At 39.3% G+C, this 22872-nt stretch overlaps 1 protein-coding gene across 15 annotated transcripts in view; it reads right to left on the bottom strand.

Annotated features, from left to right (window-relative positions):
- Nucleotides 1-22872, bottom strand: part of NCOA2 (nuclear receptor coactivator 2) — a 250335-nt gene that overhangs the window by 117528 nt on the left and 109935 nt on the right. For 2 of the 15 annotated variants that reach the window (XM_043507728.1, XM_043507737.1), the window contains exon 1: nucleotides 4367-4803. The exons of 12 other annotated variants lie outside the window; for them this stretch is intronic. The gene's annotated coding sequence lies outside the window, so the exon portion shown is untranslated. Of the gene's footprint in view, nucleotides 1-4366; nucleotides 4804-22872 lie in introns of those variants that run through there. One more of the 15 variants, XM_043507731.1, reaches the window with a different exon arrangement.

Below are 22872 nucleotides of genomic sequence, written 5' to 3'. Positions count from 1 at the left end.
CATCCTTATTCAGGGACACCTTAACACATGTTTAACTTTAAGGACATGCTTAAACCCCATTGAAATCCATGGGATTACCATTGAAGTCAATTAAATATTTGTTTTGATTAAAGTCTCTTCTTCTATCTATATGAATGGCTCTGATGTGGTTGACTCACTTAGGCCCCAACACAGGAAAGCACTTACACATATGCTTAAATCTATTCTATTTAGGAAGGGCACTTAAGCACCTAACTTTAAATACATGTTTAAGCCCCAAAAGCTTTCAAAGAGACTTCAGTGCGACTTAAGCTCATGCTCAGTTAGGCATGCGCTTAAGTGCTCTTCCTGAATAAGGAAGCACTTCAGCATGTGCTTAAGTGCTGTCCTGAATCAAGGCCAAAGTGAGTCGCCCATAATCAGTGCCATCCATATAGATGGGAAAAGAAACAAAATCTCAAGAGAAAACAACAATGACTTATTCGAAATTACACTGTTAAAGAAATAGAGATCCCAAACATTGTGTAAAACAGAAATTTTTTATGTTTTAATGCTCTTCATTTTTTCAAGTTTCAATCAATGCAAAATTAAAATTAGAAAACAATCTTAACTTGGGCATACATTTGAAATAATCTGTAAGACCCACTCTCATCCATTACAGCATGTATGACCTGGCGAGCAGTATGCTGCCTTGGTAATTATTAAAACGAACACTACTAAATGTTAATTGCAGATCCATAAACAAGCATTCAAAACCACAAGCCATTCAAATGTGGATGAAATTTTGTACCCCCACAAGTAGGGCCGTGCATGGATACAAAATTTGTATCCAAATCCAATCTGCAATCCGCAAAAAACGGTCCATGGATATAAATCGGATATCCAAAGATTTGCAGGGCTCTAGATACAAAATTTGTATCTGCATCAGAGCCATAAAAATGGTCCACAAGTATCTGCATCTGCAGCTGCGGATATCTGCAGATATAAAGCGGCTATCTGTGGATTTGCAGGGCTCTACACACAACAATGCTCAACCAAGGAAGAGATTTTAGGATGACGGTGGGTTTGGTAGTGAAATAAATAGAAACATGCCTATACATGCACACTGTTTGGCCTGTCCCAAAACAAATAATTTTACCAGTTCCTTCCTAAAGCTCATTTGATCATTTAAAAATACATATTGCAGTTACTTCTTCAGTCAATAGCCGTTTTTGGAATTGGAGGGGAAAACATCAGCTTAGTTAACATTTGAAAATAGTCACAATATTTGGAGAGGATATTTTTTAAAATACACTAAGACTTATTTTTAATATCTCTAAACAGTATGAGATAAAAAAATAACACTTTGTAGAATTCTGCATTATGATTATAATTCAATTCTTGTCACAGGCATCTACAATATTACATATGCACTTTGTTATTGGCTGTATAAATACAAATAAATAGCATAACTTGTATCAAAGATCCTTGTGGCGCTTCTTTTAAGCATTTATGAAGTATCAGGTAAAAAATGTAACAAAAATTAACAAATGTAGCTGTATGACACACACTACTGGAATCTATGACCATTTTTAAATGTCTATTAGTTTATAAAACTGATCTTAAGTGTGAATGTGTACAGTAGAAATAAATGATTTCAAGGAGGCCTTTCAAAGTCTCTCACATCAATCTGTCTTCATACTCTTTCACAAGAATAGGATTTGCTATACCACAGCAGCAGCACCAATAACAAAAGGAAAGTTTAAAACTTTCAAAAATGATAGTTGATGTCAAAACTCTGCCATCTGAATGTATTTTTTTAAATTTTGTACCCATTAGTAAGAAACACAAACCTATAGATATAAAAGTCTCCTATTTACAGGGATACAGAGCATGAGCATATACAATGTTCCATAGGCTTTATATACCCCTCCCATTAACCCAAAAAAACCCAAAATTTTTGTTTTTCAAATTACAGGCAGTCCTCAGACTTACGACACCATTGGTTCCTGAAAATCGCGTCTTAAGTAGAAAACATTATAACTCAAATTTCCCATAGGAACAATGTTGGATCGAGTACTGTGAAGTCAAAAACGACTTTGTTGTAAAGTCGAAACAGGATGTCAATTTATAAATAACGTAAGTGCCGTTCATTGTAACTCGAACATTTTAAAGTCGAGGACTGCCTGTATAAGAAACTTTTGGGTAATTTTTTCCTTCCTCAAATATAAGCTAGAGGCTTATCTAGAAGAGATGACAGAATAAAGAGTGGAGGAAAGAAACATCAAGTGAACATTGTAAGTTAAACCTCTTTATCTGCTCTTCTAGTTTGATTTTTGAAGCATAACATCTATAGCGGACAATGGACTAAATGAAATTCCTCGGGCCAAGAAAGAATATTTGAAGTCTCAAATACTCCACATATGGTAGTTATTTCTGTAAGAAATAGGAGGACTTATTATAGGGTTGCCAACAGCCGCATATTATAAGCAACATCCCTTATTTAAATAAAATATAGTTGGTCCCATACTAAATCAGCACAGGACACCTTTTATCCTATATTTCAACCAGGGTACTGCCGTTGGTTGGCAACTTGACCTGGCACACAGTGTTGCAATGCCACTCAAATTTGGCCCAGCCACCCCTTCCTTATGCCTAAGCGGCCCCTGGATTTCTGGGTTTTTGAGTTACAGTGTTCACACCCTACAAAGTCCTATTAAGCAAATAAAGCAAAATGAACTTTGCCAGCACCAGAAATATACTGCTTATTCAGGAAGCTTCTTTTATGCTAATTACCGGTTTGTCTAATATTACCAAAAGGACATCACACAATTAAAATTAGACCTGGCCAATTCCAACATGGAATCGATCAAATATATTTGTTTATAGATAGTAGGTGCTAAAATAATCAGTATGCTTGGCAGAACCTATACTATATCTTATTAGAGCTCCTATAATGAAATAAGGAAACAAACAACACAACAAGTATACAGGAAGTTTCATTGTTCTTGCAGCTTTTACATTTGCTTCTGTGAACATGACAGGCTCACTGGGCCTCAGATCAGTCATGCCACAGGCCTACTTGGCAGAACGCTGCAATTAAAATATTCAGGCTTAAACAGAAGAGAACAAGCAAATAAATAATGGCCATTTGGTTCCATTTCTGTCTCCTTTCAGCATGTAATAAAATATCTTCAAACACATGCTATACTAGTTAAATAATAAATAAATAAATAATAAAACTATGTCCTTCCCTTTCTGTCGCAAAGTAGCATGAGTTTGTAAAAATTCCTAAATAAAATAAACAAAATAAATTCTTGTATGTATGTAATTAATTATTAAAAAGATTATAAGCATTACAACCATTTCAGTAACACACTTTTAGAACACTGCCAACTGGTACTGCAGTAATGCTCTGTTACGACTACCTTTGTCATCCTGCCCTTAAAAGGAAAAACATATTGCAGAAGTTCAGCTTAGTTTCCCTGTGAGTGTTGATCATTAATTTTATTTTACCATTTGGGGGGGGGGGCGGAAGGAGGCAGGGTAGGATTATTACTATTCTTTATTGTTAAACTTCAACAATATGCCCAGTGCTGTACAAGACACAAAACCAGACAATCTCTGCCTCCAAGAGCTTTCAGAAAGGGCCACTGTCTTCACCATCTAAGAGTTCTGTACTAGCTATCCCTTTTCAGAGAAAATTTTGAGTGTTGCACCCTGCAAGGTTAAGAGAAAGGTAAAATGCTATACAGCCGAGATAGTTAATGGCATCAGCATGTACAACACTAGACAACTACACAGTGAAGATTAACTGAATGTCATTCTGCAACCAGGATCAGATAACTACAAAGAATATAAGGAAGGTTAGAGAACAGAGAAAGTTATATAACAGCAGCAACATGAAATTCATTAATGTTCCAGTGTGTTTCACCTGTTTTAGGCCTTGGTGAGAAAAAAAAAAGTGACTATTATTATTACAGATTCTCAATCTAATCTGCACCCTCCTTTTTTCCGGTGATCTGTGCACAGGAATTACCAGGTAGTTTTAAACAATGAACAGTAATTACTGCAACAGAAAAATAATATATTGTTCTTGGGCTCCACCTTCTCCTTGAGAATGGGATATATAGGTGGGTTTGTATATTTTTCTGGGCATTAGCAAAATCCTTACAAGAAATATTTTCTCTATACTGTACGTTATTATATTTAGCCACATAACCTCATACAACTGTCATAAGACAACTGCAAGTCACCTGTAGTAATTAAAGGAGGCAACAAATAACAAATCACTGAGAAATCAGTTTAGAAAATCCCTATTTGCTATACAGGAAAATTAATTCACAACTGTCATGCTTAAAACCAAAAAACACCCCTCCCCCCCACACACACACCTCGAGAATATTACCAAATATGAAGTCAGAGCACTTCAGAAACACATCTTGTAATCTTCCACAGCCGCTGCAGTTCAAGGCAGATCTCATCAGTTTTTCTGTGCCTTTAGAGAGGGATGTAAATAAAATCCCCATCCATCACACTTGCTTTTTTAATTTAAAAAAAAGAACAAAAAAACAGCCCAAGACAATTAGCAGTACATTTATTGCCTTAGAATAACAGCCCTCCATTAACCCAAACCAACATTATGTCTTGATGTAAACCAAAGCACATGCTGAGTGAGGACGTGCACACACAGCAGCTTATCTCCTCTGTCATCTGCTTCTAATGACAGCTGACAAACTAGCCATGCTAATCCTTTTCTAGCTTCTGATCAGATAGATCCCCCTTTGACAATCCAGCATGGTGGAGCACTCGAAAATTCCTCCTGCTTCTGTTCTTTCTATTGCTGCTCTAAAAGGCAGTTTCCTTTTCATTGAGATAATAGCCTTTTCTGCAGTCACATGACTCAGAAGCTACATTAGGAGAGCTTTATGATAATAGACTGAATAAGCCCCCTCCTCCATTCTCCTGCTTTTAAGGGTATGTGTCAAAAACCCCCAAACAAAAATAAAATAAAACCTCACTTGAAATAATGTGCATTTTTGGTCATAAATTAAACAACATTCTATCATATCAAAGAGAAATATACACAATGTATACTTTCTGTACTAAAAATAATTAATGAAAATATTCTGATGCACAATTCTCTCTCTTCACTAGGGAACACACTCTGATCACAAACACGTCACATGAAATGAAACTTAATAACTAAGCAGGATATTTAGCACGCCAGATTTACTCTCTTTTTCTCTATGTAATTTTCATCCTTAATTTAAATCTAACTGCAATGAATATTTTTCTCTTAGCAACATTTTATGGATTAATTTACTGTATTATAAACTACACAAAACTACAATCAATTAACGAATTGGAGTTTATCCCTGATGCTTTCATTTTTTAGACCCATATCTTCCTTTCAAAGAAATAGCCTCCAACTTTATCTTAATTTTACATAGTACCCAGAATAAGCAATGTAAGCTTTATATATATTCTAGGGGACAGGTGTAGTTATGTAAGCATCACTTTCAGAATTCTCAGACTTCCTGAAATCATAGGTTCAAATCCTAGAAGTTCAGCACCACACCCATCAAGAGTTTTCCCGCTTATTAAAGGTATGGTGGTCAGAACAATGCAAAGGTGTGTATATGTGTATACACACACACACACACACACACACACACACACACACAGAGCCAATTCAAAGCTAAATATTACTAGACAAATTGAGAAAAATGCTCCCATGAAACTTTAAAAGCAAGAATCTATCTTTTCTACATGGAAATTAAATTCAAAAAAAAAAAACTTCAAACATGGCACTCGTTGTAAAGAGATGAGATCCCTACAACCTTGCTCTGGTCCATCCCAAAGCTAGTGTGCAGTACAACACAGTGTATTGGTTGGTGGCCACTTTCCACCCCCAGAGGTGGCTGCATTTCAGTGCAGGTGTAAATGTATATAGTTTGGTCTGAAAAGGCACTGCGTAAAATACTATTGGAGTTTTGCAGTACCCAGATGGACTATTTTATGACCTACACCTACTCTTTCTAAATTTTTGGGGAGAACACCAAGGAGTATTTTCCCCACTTTCTCTGTCTATACGTCTTATTATTTCAAATTATCCTCCTTAGATAGGCACGTATCAGAATCAGAGCTTAAGGACAGAAGGGACCACCAGATCATTTAGACTGACTTTCTGTACATCACAGGACACCATCACCACCCCACACATTAAACCCAACCATCGAAATTAGACCAAAGTATTACAGCCCACAGAAGACTAAACTGTTATGTGCCACAGAGAATAGGAGGCCCCCTCAGTGTCAGGGAAAGAATTAAGTGAGATATACTCAGATAATCCTGGCACACGCTACAGAGAAAAGTAAAAAAAAACCCAAGGTCACTGCCAATCTGACCTGGGGGGAAATCCCTTCAGAACCCTACATATGGCAATCAACTAGACACTGTGCATGTGAGCAAAAACCAGACAGCCAAGCACCTGGGACAGAGAATGCTCTGTACCACTTCTGAGTCTTGGCCCTTCCCGTCCAATGTCCCATCTCTAGCTGTGGCCATCCCTAATGCTTCAGAGGAAGGAAATACAACAAAACAAAACAAAGAATACATGGGGGGGGCCCCCCGCGGGGCTTCCTGCCCCCTGCAGGTGGCCAGCTGAAATAGCTTTTACAGACATAAAAGACAAACTGGAAGTGAGCCCCAGGGCTGCTGAGCTCTGCCCCCTTATCATCACAAGCAACTCCATCATACAATTGCACTCATAAATTTGTCCAACTCTCTCTTCAAACTAATTGTTTGCCCCCCACAACTCCTCAGCACACACAACCTCCACAGCATTATTCCCCAGGTCCTGTAAATGGGGTTCTACACAAGCAGATGGGATGGAGACTGCGTGGGACTGGTAGATATGTTGGTAGGGCATACATTGTCCCCATCCAGTCCTGCAGCTGTTGGACATCCTTTTCTGCTTGTATCTCTCCTTCCTGGGGGTCTCCACATCAAGGGAATAGTCCTGCTATCAAGGATAGCAAATCCCACTTACACCCTTCCCCTCCAAAAGAATGATTTAGAGAATCTACATGAGGAACATTTTAATGTGGGAGGGGACACTCTGGCCCACTGAGAGGAGAATATACAGAATTGTAAGATCCACAATTAAGCGAACAAAGGCCAAATGCCTAGGTTAATTTTGTCATTTCCTCCTTAACACGTCCCATTGTATCTACGTATTGCAGTTTACACGGTATGTAAAATCACCAACTCTTCTGAGACGACTGAGGCACTACTTAGAAATCTTTACTCTGTATTTCTTTTTATCTATGCAAATTAATGATGCAACATTATTCTTCCATATTTATTCCTTATCTGGAGAAAAAGGTGGCAAAGCACACTGATTAAATTTGCCAATGATACAAACATGGGAGGAATAGTGAATTTGCAGAAGGCAAATCTAATATTCAAGAAGCCAGAGAAAGATTAGAAAGATGGACACTAGAAATAAAATGAGCTTCCACAAGGACAAATGCAAAATAGTTCACTTTAGAAGTAAAAATGGAAGGAACAAGTATAAAATGGGAGCACACTGACTAGACATAACACTGTACTGCAGACAGTCTTACAGGCAATAACAGATGAAAATTTCAGAAAAACAATGCAATGCGGTAATAAAGGCAATACTAAGATGTACAATATAAAGAAAAGATTTACATGTAAATTAAAAAAAAAGTCCAGATAAGCACCACCATAACGGTAAGAAGCCTATAAAGGATTAAAAGAATTGAAACCATACAGCCTTTAAAAAGACAGCTCAGGGAATGACAGGTAAAGGACTAAGGAAATGGGTGAGGGGGGGAATATATGATTGCAGTACACAACAGGATGCTAAACTAAGAGGAAAAAAGGGAAATTAGTTAAAATTAGTTAAAAAAATAAGATGTCCAAGTCCAGAAAATACCCTGCTTTGAATTGAAACAAGGAGATCTCTGTAATTAACCACCAGGAAAAACCATCTTTGGTTTCAAGCTTCAGAGGGGTAGCCGTGTTATCTGGATCTGTAAAAGCGTCAAAGAGTCCACAAAAGCTCATGTTCCAATACGTCTGTTAGTCTATAAGGTGCCACAGGACTCTTTGCCATCTTTGCTTTGATCAAGCATGCAAATAAACACGTCCAAAGCAAGTATTAGAATCAATGTAATTGGAAATCCTTAAGACCTTGTAAGTAGTGTTTAATAGGAATCTTACTACTGCTTGGGGATGACTAGGTGTCCCCCAAACCTACAGTTTTGAGACCATATAGGTTCACATTGCACTGAAGACTGGCATCTCGGTTACTATTAAAGGGTTCCCTAATGTTTCTTAATGAAGCATATCTCATTGCATAGCATCTGAAAAGAGTTAGGCGCTTTACAGTAGACACCGAAAAACAGTTCCCGCACCAAAGAGCTTACAAATTATAATTTCTGACATGATAAAATGAGTGAGGATGTCAAACAGCAAGGAAGAGGAAAACAGTCATAGCAATACAAATACAGTTATTCAATTTAATTACGTGCACTTCTTAAGTGGGTCAGTTACAGCTATATTTTTCTTATTTTAAATAAAGGGTTTCTAACTTTGCTTTATTTGCTTACTTGCCATTCTTTCTAGTTTTGGACAACTTGACTGAAATGAAAAATAATTTTGGAACAATACACAGAGAGATGGAGACTGAATCTGGGGAAAGGCTTCCTCCTATCTTCGCTGAACACAGAAAGGGATGTAATGAGCACAAAGGAAGCTGTTCTACCCTACCATTACAATTTATGATTAGTACCTTATCACCAACTGCAACCCCAGCACCTAGAGAGTAACTTGGACTTGACTACTGAAGCTTTCCTAACAAGGTGGTGTGCCACTGCTGGTGGGCATAGGACACCTCATGAGGTGGGGCTGGCCTTCCAGCCCACCCCCAACAATCCAGTACCTGCTGATTGTGCCCAGGCCAGCTTTCTCATACTATTTCACCAATATGCCTCAACCGTGGCTTGGAAGGTAAGACAGCAATTCTGTCTGCATGGTCATTCAATTCCAGCCTTTCTACTGAGAGGGCCAGCATGGGTACAGTTATTGCCAGTTATAGTGACACTGCACCATATTGACACTGCCAAGACATTGGCAGTGTCACTGCACATTGACACTGCCAAGAGAATTTTTTAAAATCTTTTTAGGGGACTTACCGTATAGGTTTTATTCCAAAGGGGAATATCTTTGACTTGAAAGAGCTGTGTAGCAAGAGCTGGAGGCCTGGGGCCAGTCAACCTTGTTTATGAAGGAACTACTCCAGCCCACCTGACACATTAGCAACCTGGATGGGGCCTGATAGAGGATAGCTGATTCCCATGTAAAGAGCAGCAGGAAGTAAGAAAGGATTTGTAGGGAAGATCCTGACACTAGAGGAGTAGAGAAGTCAGAGGCAGGAGGCTGAATAAATTGGACCCTCAAAAAGAGGAGTGTTTTAGCTAACTTTAGGTTGTGTTTTTGAATTTATTGAGGGAAGAAGCAGAGGCACAGAGCTGCAGAGTGACCTCTGACAACGAGGAGATGCTCAAGATGACTTTGTTAGAGGTTTACGCACCTGTATAAGGACTATTTGTGAGAGCAAGGTTTGAAAAGTAGAGCTCTACTAGTATAAAAATCATGCAAAATATCAAAACTTACTAGAATTTGGCCCTGAAGAACTTCAATCCATAGAAATGTAGGACTGGAAGGGATCTTGACAGGTCATTTAGTCTAGTCCCCTGCACTGATGCAGGACTAAGTATTATCTAGACCAGTGGTCCCCAAACTATGGGGCACTAAGGGGCATGCAAGAATGTTGGGGGGGGAAGGGGGAAACGTAGCGGGGCCCCAGCCAGCCCCTATGGGGGATTGGGAGGGAGCACCACCCAGTCCCGCTCCACTCTCAGCCCAGCTCAATCTCCAGTCCCAGCCCCAGCTGCAGCTCCCCTTCACCCCCCAGCCACAGGTCTGCCTCCAGCTCCACCTTCAGCAAAGTTGAAGAAGTCTTGGCAGTAGTGGAAGGGGGATGCGGACAGATTTCATTACCGGTAAGGAGAAGGGGTACGACAGGAAAAGTTTGGGCTTCATGTACCTATCCATCCTGACGGTTGTTCGTCTAACCTGCTCTCAAAAATCTCCAATGATAGAGATTCCACAACCTCCCTAGACAATTTATTCCATGGTTTAACCATCCTGATGTTAGGAAGTATTTCCTACTGTCCAACCTAAACTGTCCTTGCTGCAGTTTAAGCCCATTGCTTCTTGTCCTATCCTCAGAGATTAAGGAGAACAATTTTTCTCCCTCCTCCTTGTAACAACCTTTTATGTACTTGACAACTGTTATGTCCCTCCTCAGTCTTCTCTTCTCCAGACTAAACAAACCCATTTTTTTCAATCTTCCCTCATGGGTCATGTTTTCTAGATCTTTAATCATTTTTGTTGCTCTTCTCTGGAGTTTCTCTATCCATATCTTTCCTGAAATGCGTTGGCCAGAACTGGACACAATACCCCAGTTGAGGCCTAATTGGTGCGGTGTAGAGTGGAAGAATTACTTCTCATGTCTTGTTTAAATCTTTCCTGCTAATATATGCCCGAATGATGTTTGCCTTTTTTGTAATAGTGTTACACTGTTCACTCATATTTAGCTTGTGAACCAATTTGATCCCCAGATCCCTTTTCGCAGTACTCCTTCCTAGGCAGTCATTTCTTACTTTGTATATGTGCAACTGATTGTTCCTTCCTAAACCGAATACTTTGCATTTGTCCTTATTGAATTTCATCCTATTTATTTCAGACCAGATCTCCAGTTTCTCAAGATCATTTTTAATTCTAATCCTGTCCTCTAAATGCTTGCAGGTCCTCCCAACTTGGTATTGCTCACACATTTTATAAGTGTACTCTTTATGTCATTTTCTCAACTATTTATGAAGATACTGAATAGAACCAGAACCACGAGAGATCCCTGAAGGACCACACTTCATATGTCCTTCCAGATTGATTTTGAACCATTGATAACTACTCTCTTGAGTACTGTTTTCCAACTATTCTCGAACCACCTTATTATAGTAGGTTCATCTAGGCCAATGATATTCAGACCTCAGTGGTTCAGGAGCTAAATTAGCAACCAACATTACCCAAAAGAGCCGCAGTAGTGTTAATGCATTGTTTCATATTATATATTATTATTTTCACAAGAAAATGACAGACCAAGTTTCTACAATTGGTTAATAAAACAGTAAAAGCATCTTGATTGATTAATAATTCAATTACACAGTGTTTTAATATCATGTGCTACAAAGAGCCGCAAAGAGACACATTAAAGTGCTACTTGCAGCTCCCAAGATTCAGTCTGAGTAACACTGGTCTAGACTACATTTCCCTAGTTTGCTTATGAGAAGGTCATGTGAGACAGTATCAAAAGCCATACTAAAATCAAGATCTACTACTTCTCCCCTTTCCCCATGGCTTGTTCCCCTTCAAAGAAGGATATTAGGTTGGCTTGACATGATTTGTTCTTGACTAATGCATGTTGACTGTTACTTATCACCTTAATATCTTCTAGGTGCTTACAAACTGATTGCTTGATTATTTGCATTATCTTTATGGGTACTGAAGTTAAGGGGACTGGTCTACAATTCCTTGGATTATCTTTATTTCCCTTTTTACAGATAGGTACTATATTTGCCCTTTTCCACTCCTCTGGGATCTCTCCCATCCTCCATGAATTAATAGCTCAGAGATATCTTCAGTTCCTTAACTATTCTAGAATGTATTTTGCCCTATTTTAGCCTCAGATCTTATCCCATTCACACTGGTGTTTACCAATTAGTTGTCTGATCACTGCTAACCTTCTTGTTGAAAACAAACAAAGGCACTTTATACTTCAGCCATTGTTGAGTTTTCTGTTATTGTCTTTCCCTCCTCATTCAGTAATTGGCCTATCCTGTCCTTGGTTTCCCTCTTGGTTCTAATGTATTTGTGAAATGTTATCTTCTCTCTTACCATATTTCCTATCTTTCCTAACTATGCATTGTGATAGCTTTCTCTTGTGCCCCTAATAACAGTATTTTCTTACTTTGCTATTGGAAGAACAAATATTCAGCAGACACAACATATGAGGAATACTAGGCAATACATTCTTACTTTTAATATGCAAAATCTCAGAATATGGAATAGTATTTCAATGTGTACTATTTTCAGATATGGTAGTAAATTATCTAGATATTGCTACTTGGAGAATACAACGATTATATAGAAATCCAGGATCAAAATGGGAAAACTCTTCCGTGCTCACAACATTAATATCTTATTGGGTCAGCAACACGCGATACAATGTACTAAATTCCCTATAACACCTGTCAATAAGAGGGTGAAGTAAAGATAGGAACACAGCATCAACTCTGAATCTCCTTGTTGTTTCTTACCGTTAACGTTATTTGAACAGGGAGATGTTTGTACTTCATTACCAAAACCAAACAAACAAAGGGCTCAAGAAGTAACTACGCTTAGTCTCCTGTTAATTCTGTTACACTTGCAAGTTTTCACAGTATCTAAACAATAGGTATTTCTAGAAAATTCATCACTATAATATCTGGGTGCCGTACACAACAATTAAGATATGCACTTAGACATGTCCATACTGGACTCTGCTCTTTGTTCCTCCAAACTTTGGTAATTCTTGTTTTCTGTGCTTTTGGGTTTGCATTTTATTTTTAACTCCCCCCGCCCCCATTCCCCGCCACCCAAACCATCATTGTTATTGTTGTAGTAATGTGTTATCCATGGTTATGTCAGGAAGGCTTTTGAAAAAAGGTGAGTCTTGTAGTGTATTATTAACCTGAAAATAAGACTCTGGTTCAGTCTTATTAATCTGAAAATAAGACTCTGGTTCAGCTGTATCCCTTCTTGTAAATTCCGCTATTGGAGACAGCTGTCAACTGAGAACATATAATTTCTGGTTCTCAAGCGATTTGCTCTGGGTACTTGCCAGAGGTCTTAAAGAGTCATGAATTGAGGAGAGATGGGCTCTCTAGCTGGGCCCCAACCCAAGGAGGGCCTTAAACATTAAGACCAGGGCTTTGCATCAACACTGAAAATATAAGGAGTACTTGTGGCACCATAGAGACTAACCAATATATTTGAGCATAAGCTTTCGTGAGCTACAGCTCACTTCATCGGATGCATCCGATAAAGTGAGCTGTAGCTCACGAAAGCTTATGCTCAAATATATTGGTTAGTCTCTAAGGTGCCACAAGTACTCCTTTTCTTTTTGAGAATACAGACTAACACGGCTGCGACTCTGAAAACTGAAAATATAGTAGGAATCTGAGAAGGATGTATAAGCAGGGAAATATCGAGAAGTATGGAGGACGTATTACCTCTGTGTATGGCATTAGTGAGACCATCACCGGAATACTGTGACAATTTCTGGTGTTTATCTTTAAAAAAAGAATGTTGAGAAATTGGAAAGGGTCAGAGAAGAGCTTACAAGAATTATTTCAGGCCTGGAAAATCTGCCTTAAAGTGACAGATTTAAAAAATTCAATCTACTGAGCTTAACAAGGAGAAAGTAAAGAGGTGACTTCATCATGGTTTACACATATATATAATGAGAAAAAGCAGAAGGTTCTTTAATCAAGCAAGATCTAATAGCTACAAGCTGAAGCTAGACAAAAATCAGACTAGAAATAAGGTGCAAATTTTAATAATGATTGTGATTAGCTATTGGAATAATTATACTCACTATTAAAATTTTCACCTTATTTCTAGTCTTATTCTAGTCTAATTAACTATTGGAATAATTTACATAAGAATGTGATAGATTCTCCATCACTTGAAGACTTTATATCAAAACTGGATGTTGCTCAACCAAAAGCTATGGATTTAATGCAGAAATCACTTGGTGATATTCAATGGCCTGTGTTATTCAGGAAGTCAGATGATCATTGCATCCCTTTTGAGCTTAAAATCTATGGCAATTTGAGGACACAGAAAAATCACTTTGAATATTATCTGGTTTTGCCTGAAATAGATGCAGACTGCTGTATTTGGTACAAGTTGGAGTCGCTGTGCTGTCTCCACCTTTAGTCCAGGATACACCTTTAGTACAGGATTCACTGTATCCTGGAGGTAATGAATGCATGGGCCACTGTGGCTAGATCCTCATCTCTTAGGTGTGTGTGTGTGGGGGGCGGGAAATGTAATTTCCTAGCAAATTGAAGTCTTCAGTCTTGCCTGCGTTCAGTTTGAGTCAGCTGCTCTTGTTCCAAATGCTTCTTTCTCATAGGCAGTGCAATGAGGCAGGAACAATCCAAATCAAACCACGTAATAGCATTCACTGACTGAAGGATATTACTGAATGTTTAAAACAATGACATCACACTTATTGCTAACATAAATGGTCCTTTGTAAAATTACAAACTACACACAAAAAAGGACCACTTCCTATTCCACAGAAATGCAGCCTTTCTACTGGTGACAGCAATGCTGAATGGCAGTTTAAAAAGCTGGGCAGTGAAGAATACTTTATCCAAATAAAATGACAGCAAAATTTAGGTAGGCAGGTAATTATGCATATTGAAAATGAGGCACTCTGGCAGATGCCTCTCACTCTTAGTAGAAACGCCATGCGATCTTTAAGAACCCAAAGTATTGAGGGTCTCAGCTTTAAATCTATGATTAGACTTGCAACCTCTTAATGTTATGTTATGACAGTGAATCAGTTCTGATTCAAAAAGGAAAAGTTCAACCCACTGAACTCCAAAATAGAAATACAGCCAAACTACGTTTTTTCTGTATTTCTCCCAAATTGAATGGCTGAATATTTTTTGTGTGACCATAGCCAAAGGCTGGAAAGCCACATACAGCTTAACATTAAATATTCAAAACATACAGTAACTACTGATCATATCCTGAAAGATTTTATACATATAAATTAGTGTTGTATTCTATTGTTCATGCAAAAAAAGGTAAGCATCCACAGCCTGATGATATATTTGCAAATAGAAAAAGTGTACAGGTTACAATTAGGGCTGTCAAGCGATTAAAAAAATAAATCGCAATTAATCATGCTGTTAAAGAATAATAGAATACCATTTATTTAAATATTTTTGGGTGTTTTCTACATTTTCAAATACAGTAACTCCCCACTTATCGTCCTCTTGCTTAACGTTGTTTTGATCTTACGTCTCTGCTCAATTACAGAACATGCTCCATTTAAAGTCATGCAATGCTTTGCTATAATATCATTTGGCTGCCTGCTTTGTCCACAGCTGGCAGCCCCCTATCAGCTCCCCTACGTACCCCCGCCCAGCGCCTCCTGTCTGCCAGCAGACCCCGCAGATCAGCACCTTCCCCCTCCTCCCCTGCCTCCTGCCCGCAGCAATCAGCTGACTTGTGGCATTCAGGAGGGAGGGGGAGGAGCGAGGACTCGGCACGCAGGCTCCCCCTGCCTCCTGAATACCTCAAACCAGCTGATTGCCACAGGCAGGAGGGAGGCGCGAGGAGCAAAGATGCAGTGGACCTCGCCTCTCCCTCCCCAGCCTCCTGCCCAGAGCAATCAGCTGGCTTGCGGTGCTCAGGAGGCAGGGGAGGGAGAGGGAGCCTGTCCTCGCTCCTGCCCCCTCCCTCCTGAACGCCGCAAGCCAGCGGTGGATGGGGGGGGAAAGAAGAGGTGGGTTAAGGGTGGGGGCTTGGGGGAAGGGGTGGAGTGGACGGGCTGAGGGTTGAACCCCCCCCGCCTCTGGTGCTAGCAGACTAGGGGAAGCTGCCGCACATGCTTCTCCTAGCCTACAGCACCTTCAGCCTCCTTTCCTGCCTCATTGTCTCCAGTGCCAGTGGGCTGTGCCTGTGTGGGGTAAGGCGGGGGCACCTCCCAACTATAGTACTGTACAGCAAAAAATAAATTTCCTTGGAACCTAACCCTGCCTATTTACATTCATTCTTATGAGGAAATTGGATTCACTTAACATCGTTTCACTTAAAGTCACATTTTTCAGGAACATAACTACAACGTTAAGTGAGGAGTTACTGTATATTGATTTCAATTACCACACAGAATACAAAGTGTACAGTGCTTGCTTTATATTATTATTTTATGACAAATATTTGCACAGTAAAAAACAAAAGAAATAGCATTTTTCAGTTCACATAATACAAATAATGTAGTGCAATCTCTTTATCATGAAAGTTGAACTTACAGATGTAGAATTATGTCCAAAACATAACTGCATTCAAAAATAAAACAATGTAACTTTTTAGAGCTTACAAGTCCACTCAGTCCTACTTCTTCTTCAGCCAATCACTCAGACAAACAAGTTTGTTTACATTTGCAGGAGATAATTCTGCCTGCTTCTTGTTCACAATGTTCACACCTGAAGGAGACAACAGGTGTTTTAATGGCACAGTTGTAGCCGGCATTGCAAGATATTTACGTGCCAGATGCTCTAGAGATTCATATGTCCCTTCAGACTTCAATCACCCTTCCAGAGGACATGCATCCATGTCGATGACAGGTTCTGCTCAGTAACAAACCAAAGCTGTGCAGAGCGATACATGTTCATTTTCATCTGAGTCAGATGCCACCAGCAGAAGGCTGATTTTCTTTTTTGGTGGTTCGGGTTCTGTAGTTTCCACATTGCAGTGTTGCTCTTTTAAGACTTATGAAAGCATGCTCCATACCTCGTCCGTCTCAGATTTTGGAAGGCACTTCAGATTCTTAAATCTTGAGTAAAATGCTGTAGCTATCTTTAGAAATCTCACATTGGTGCCTTCTTTGCATTTTGTCAAATCTGAAGTGAAAGTACTCTTAAAATGAACAACATGTACTGGATCATCATCTGATACTGCTATCACATAAAATATATGGCAGAATGCAGGTAAAACAGAGCAGGAAACATACTATTCTCCCCCAAGGACCGCAGCCGCAAATTTAACGCATTTTTTTAAACGAATATCATCAGCAAGGAAGCATGTCCTCTGGAATAGTGGCAGAAGCATGAAGTGGCATATGAATGTCTAGCTTATCTGGCACGTAAATTCCTTGCACTGTCAGTTACAAAAAAGTGCCATGTAAATGCCTGTTCTCACTTTCAGGTGACATTGTAAAGAAGAGGCAGGCAGCATTATATCCCGTAAATGTAAACAAACTTGTTTGTTTGTCTGAGCGATTGGCTGAACAAGAAGCGGGACTGAGTGGACTTGTAGGCAGTAAAGTTTTACTTTGTTTTGTTTTTTTGAGTGCAATTATTTAACAAAAAAAATCTACATTTGTAAGTCGCACTTTCATGATAAAGATATTGCAGTATGGTACTTGTATGAGGTGAAATGAAAAACACTATTTCTTTATCATTTTTATAGTGCAAATATTTGTAGTAATAATAATAATATAAAGTGAGCATTGGACATTTTGTATTCTGTGTTGTAATTGAAATCAATATATTCAAAAATGTAGAAAAGCATCCAAAATATTTAATAAATTTCAAACGGTATTCGATTGTTTAACAGTGCAATTTATTCTGATTCATTTTTATTTTAAGTTAATCACGTGAGTTAACTGCGATTAATGGAAAGCCCTAGTTACAATGTATCATACAGATAGAACTGATAGGCATCATGGCTTCCCTCAGTGCAAAAGAAATGGGATTTACCATACTTTCACTTCTTATACCTTCCTTTAAAGCTTTCCCATCATTACCTTAGTCTAATATAAAGAAAAGGAGTACTTGTGGCACCTTAGAGTCTAACATTTATTTGAGCATAAGCTTTTGTGAGCTACAGCTCACTTCATCGGATGCATTCAGTGGAAAATACAGTGGAGAGATTTATACACACACACACACACACACAGAGAACATGAAACAATGGGTTTTATCATACACACTGTAAGGAGAGTGATCACTTAAGATGTACTATTACCAGCAGGAAGGGGCGGGGGAGGAAGAAAACCTTTTGTGGTGATAATCAAGGTGGGCCATTTCCAGCAGTTGACAAGAACATCTGAGGAACAGTGGGGGGTAAGGGGGGCGAATAACATAGGGAAATAGTTTTACTTTGTGTAATGACCCATCCACTCCCAGTCTCTATTCAAGCCTAAGTTAATTGTATCCAGTTTGCATATTAATTCCAATTCAGCAGTCTCTCATTGGAGTCTGTTTTTGAAGCTTTTTTGTTGAAGGATAGCCATGCTCAGATCTGTAATCGTGTGACCGGAGAGACTGAAGTGTTCTCCGACTGGTTTTTGAATGTTATAATTCTTGACAACTGATTTGTGTTCATTTATTCTTTTACGTAGAGACTGTCCAGTTTGACCAATGTACATGGCAGAGGGGCATTGCTGGCACATGATGGCATATATAACATTGGTAGATGCGCAGGTGAACAAGCCTCTGATAGTGTGGCTGATGTGATTAGGCCTTATAATGGTGTCCCCTGAATAGATATGTGGACAGAGTTGGCAACGGGCTTTGTTGCAAGGATAGGTTCCTGGGTTAGTAGTTCTGTTGTGTGGTGTGTGGTTGCTGGTGAGTATTTGCTTCAGGTTGGGGGGCTGTCTGTAAGCAAGGTCTGGCCTGTCTTCCAAGATCTGTGAGAGTGATGGGTCGTCTTTCAAGATAGGTTGTAGATCCTTGATGATGTGTTGGAGAGATTTTAATTGGGGACTGAAGGTGATGGCTAGTGGCGTTCTGTTATTTTCTTTGTTGGGCTTGTCCTGTAGTAGGTGACTTCCGGGTACTCTTCTGGCTCTGTCAGTCTGTTTCTTCACTTCAGCAGGTGGGTATTGTAGTTGTAAGAATGCTTGATAGAGATCTTGTAGCTGTTTATCTCTGTCTGAGGGGTTGGAGCAAATGCAGTTGTATCGTAGAGCTTGGCTGTAGACAATGGATCGTGTGGTGTGATCTGGGTGAAAACTGGAGGCATATAGGTAGGAATAGCGGTCAGTAGGTTTCCGGTATAGGATGGTGTTTATGTGACCATTGCTTATTAGCACCGCAGTGTCCAGGAAGTGGATCTCGTGTGGACTGGTCCAGGCTGAGGTTGATGGTGGGATGGAAATTGTTGAAATCCTGGTGGAATTCCTCAAGGGCTTCTTTTCCATGGGTTCAGATGATGAAGATGTCATCAATGTAGCACAAGTAGAGTGGGGCATTAGGGGACAAGAGCTGAGGAAGCATTGTTCTAAGGCAGCCATAAAAAGGTTGGCATACTATGGGGCCATGCGGGTACCCATTGCAGTGCCGCTGATTTGAAGGTATACATTATCCCCAAATGTGAAAAAGAGACAGGCCAGTCCTTGCTTACAGACTGCCCCCAACCTGAAGCAAATACTCACCAGCAACCACACACCACACAACAGAACCACTAACCCAGGAACCTATCCTTGCAACAAAGCCCGTTGCCAACTCTATCCACATATCTATTCAGGGGACACCATCATAGGGCCTAATCACATCAGCCACACTATGAGAGGCTTCAGAGTAGCAGCCGTGTTAGTCTGTATTCGCAAAAAGAAAACGAGTACTTGTGGCACCTTAGAGAATAACAAATTTATTTGAGCATAAGCTTTCGTGAGCTACATGCATCCGATGAAGTGAGCTGTAGCCACAAGTACTCCTTTTCTTTTTATCAGAGGCTTGTTCACCTGCGCATCTACCAATGTGATATATGCCATCATGTGCCAGCAATGCCCCTCTGCCATGTACATTGGTCAAACTGGACAGTCTCTACGTGAAAGAATAAATGGACACAAATCAGTCGTCAAGAATTATAACATTCAAAAACCAGACGGAGAACACTTCAATCTCTCTGGTCTCTCAATTACAGACCTAAGAGTGGCTATCCTTCAACAAAAAGCTTCAAAAACAGACTCCAACGAGAGACTGCTGAATTGGAATTAATTTGCAAACTGGATACAATTAACTTAGGCTTGAATAGAGACTGTGAGTGGATGGGTCATTACACAAAGTAAAACTATTTCTCTATGTTATTTCTCCCCCCCTCACCCCCCACTGTTCCTCAGACGTTCTTGTCAACTGCTGGAAATGGCCCACCTTGATTATCACCACAAAAGGTTTTCTTCCTCCCCCGCCCCTTCCTGCTGGTAATAGCTCATCTTAAGTGATCACTCTCCTTACAGTGTGTATGATAAAACCCATTGTTTCACGTTCTGTGTGTGTGTGTGTGTGTGTATATATAAATCTCCCCACTGTATTTTCCACTGAATGCATCTGATGAAGTGAGCTTTAGCTCACGAAAGCTTATGCTCAAATAAATTTGTTAGTCTCTAAGGTGCCACAAGTACTCATTTTCTTTTTGCGAATACAGACTAACACGGCTGCAACTCTGAAATTAGTCTAATATAATAACAAATGTAAACAATATAAAAACTATGCTTTTCATATATTTCTGAACTCAGTGATTTAGTGTGTATCAAATTATAGAATGATGATGATACAAGGCCAGTGAGATGAAGAGACTGAATTATCAATACTTGATGATTCAGACTGCTACTTATTTATTTGTGCACAGCAAGGAGATTGCACTTTTTTCTTTTAGATGTGTGATTGTTATGCCTTTGTTATCTTGAGGTTGGAGTATTGCAATATACACTACATAGGGCTATACCTTAAAAAAATATTAACAGACTGTAGCTAGTGCAGAATGTATTTATTCATTTATATTTATTTTTTAAAAAAAAGATAGTGAAGCTCTTGTATCTTCCCTTTTCAAAGCTTAAAATTCACAATTTAATAATAAATATCATTTTAAAATCGCTTACTTTGAATGCAAGTGTCCTCTCAATCACAGTCCAGTCCATCCCACAAAATATAATTACTCCTGGCCAAAAAATTAACCCCACCTAACCCTCATTCCTTCCTCTGCCCAAATACCTCAGAGGTGGGATTGGGGGGCGGGGAGAGAGCTGAGAACTGCAACACATCTAAAGTTAAAGGGCTCTCGCAGAAAATGTCTTCCTGACAGCAGCAGCATCAAATCAAGAAAGCTCCAGACCGAGCAGCAGTGCTGATCACAATTTCAGCAGTACAACACAGGACGAGAGAGAGATGATCTCTCAGGTAAACTGGACATAAACCACTTAAGAGACTTTCAAAAGTCACTATTAGCACCCTATTTCATCTGCAGACAATGAACACAGCTTTCCGAGCACTCGTGCTGGGTGCTTACAATATTTAGCTCCACATCAAAAGCACAGACATTGCACTAGCTTCAGGGGCTGAATTGTCTTAAGTTGTAATCCCATGTACAGTCATTACAGCACACTCAGTGGCCCTTATTGTTAAGTAGTGTTTCATGCAGAGAACACATTACACCTTTGTCCCATCATTTGTATGGGCTACTGAGTGATTTTTGGGTGAAGTTTAAGATTATAGTTTTGACCAATAAAGACAAAGACTAAATAGTTTAGGGTCCTGGACATTTAAAATATTGTCTTCCTTGAAGTATTATACCATGGCAATTTGTGGATCTGGGATGCTCAGGCTTAAAATGGGCCTAGTTTGAAAAGGAAGGAGAGTTGGCAGACAATGAGGCTTCGGAATTTACTTCCCATCTTTGCTCAGCAGAGCCTAGATTTGGTGACATTCAATGCAAGAACTTCACTTGTTCTCTCAAGCAACAGTTAAGTGGAAGTGACTGGAGACTAATTTGAGCTAACCAAGGGTATGAATGAATATTACAGTAAGTTTGTATGGGAGCTAGTGGATTCTTTAGGCAATCATGTTGGGCACTGTAGGCATTCATTGATCTTACTACTCCAACAAAGCTGAGGTTCACCAGGATTAAGGGGTGGTGGTAGGAGAAGAGATTTTTTGAGGAGGCCCTTTGAGGAAGTTACTTTTATTTTTTGATGTGGTTTTTTACTATGTGATTTTAATACATTATGTGCTTAGTGACTCTCTAGATTCTCAAAACTCTGCAAACATCTACGCAAGGTATCTAATCAAAATAAAGAGGAATGTGCATTTAATAAACCAGTATATGTCCCTATTTGACTGGTGAGTTGAGCTTTCATATTTTGCTATTTGGAGAGTTGGTATTTAAGGAGATCATAAAAAGAGGGCCTTACTTTAGTCAGGACTAAAGGAGCTAAAAGAATGAAAACATTTTGACAGAAATAATGGGTAAGATTGTCTCCGATGTAGACAATACTGAAGTGGTAATGGTAACAGTCAGAGTCACACATTTGTGAAGTAAATAATGGGGCCAATGCCTCGATTTTGAAAATAGAAAGATGCGAGTTTTGAATCAAGGAAGGAGATGGAGTCGGTACACTTCCGGCTCAAAATATTCTTCTTCTCACTGACAAAACTTGTTGAATTAAAAGCTGTTGTACTGGAACTATTATTTTTGAGTGGATGCCTGAAGGTGGACAGAAAATGAGAAAGGCTCTAAAGCAGCAAAGGGAATGCTGAGTGGGGATCTCCTTCATAATAGTGATAGTAATGGTTGCATTTAGGAAGAAAGTGACGAAGATGGATAGGGGAGAGAAGAGGAAATAAGCCAAACATCTATCCATCTGTCTTTGATACTTATATGATTCCTATGACTATTGTATCAAAGCACCCCAATATCTCTAATGTGTTATATACATACAGCGTATATATTATATTTTACTATATTTTATATTATATTGTGCACTTTTTTACTAATATTTCCTGGAATGTCACGTGCTAGTCACTTTTCACAGCTAACAAGTCTAGTGGTAGAGGAATATCCAATTGGTACTCACCAAAGCAGTGGGTGGATATGTAGAAGCAAAAATCAGGTCAGCAAGGTGCCTGAAACTCTAGGGGAGTGTGCCAGCTGATGGCATCAAATAAACAGTGAGAGCAAGAAAGATGATCTCTA

This window comes from Dermochelys coriacea, chromosome 2, assembly GCF_009764565.3.
Source record: "Dermochelys coriacea isolate rDerCor1 chromosome 2, rDerCor1.pri.v4, whole genome shotgun sequence".
NCBI classification, from domain to species: domain Eukaryota; kingdom Metazoa; phylum Chordata; order Testudines; family Dermochelyidae; genus Dermochelys; species Dermochelys coriacea.
The sequence above is the reverse complement of the archived record's forward strand: the minus strand, read 5'-3'. Positions and strand labels throughout refer to the sequence as shown.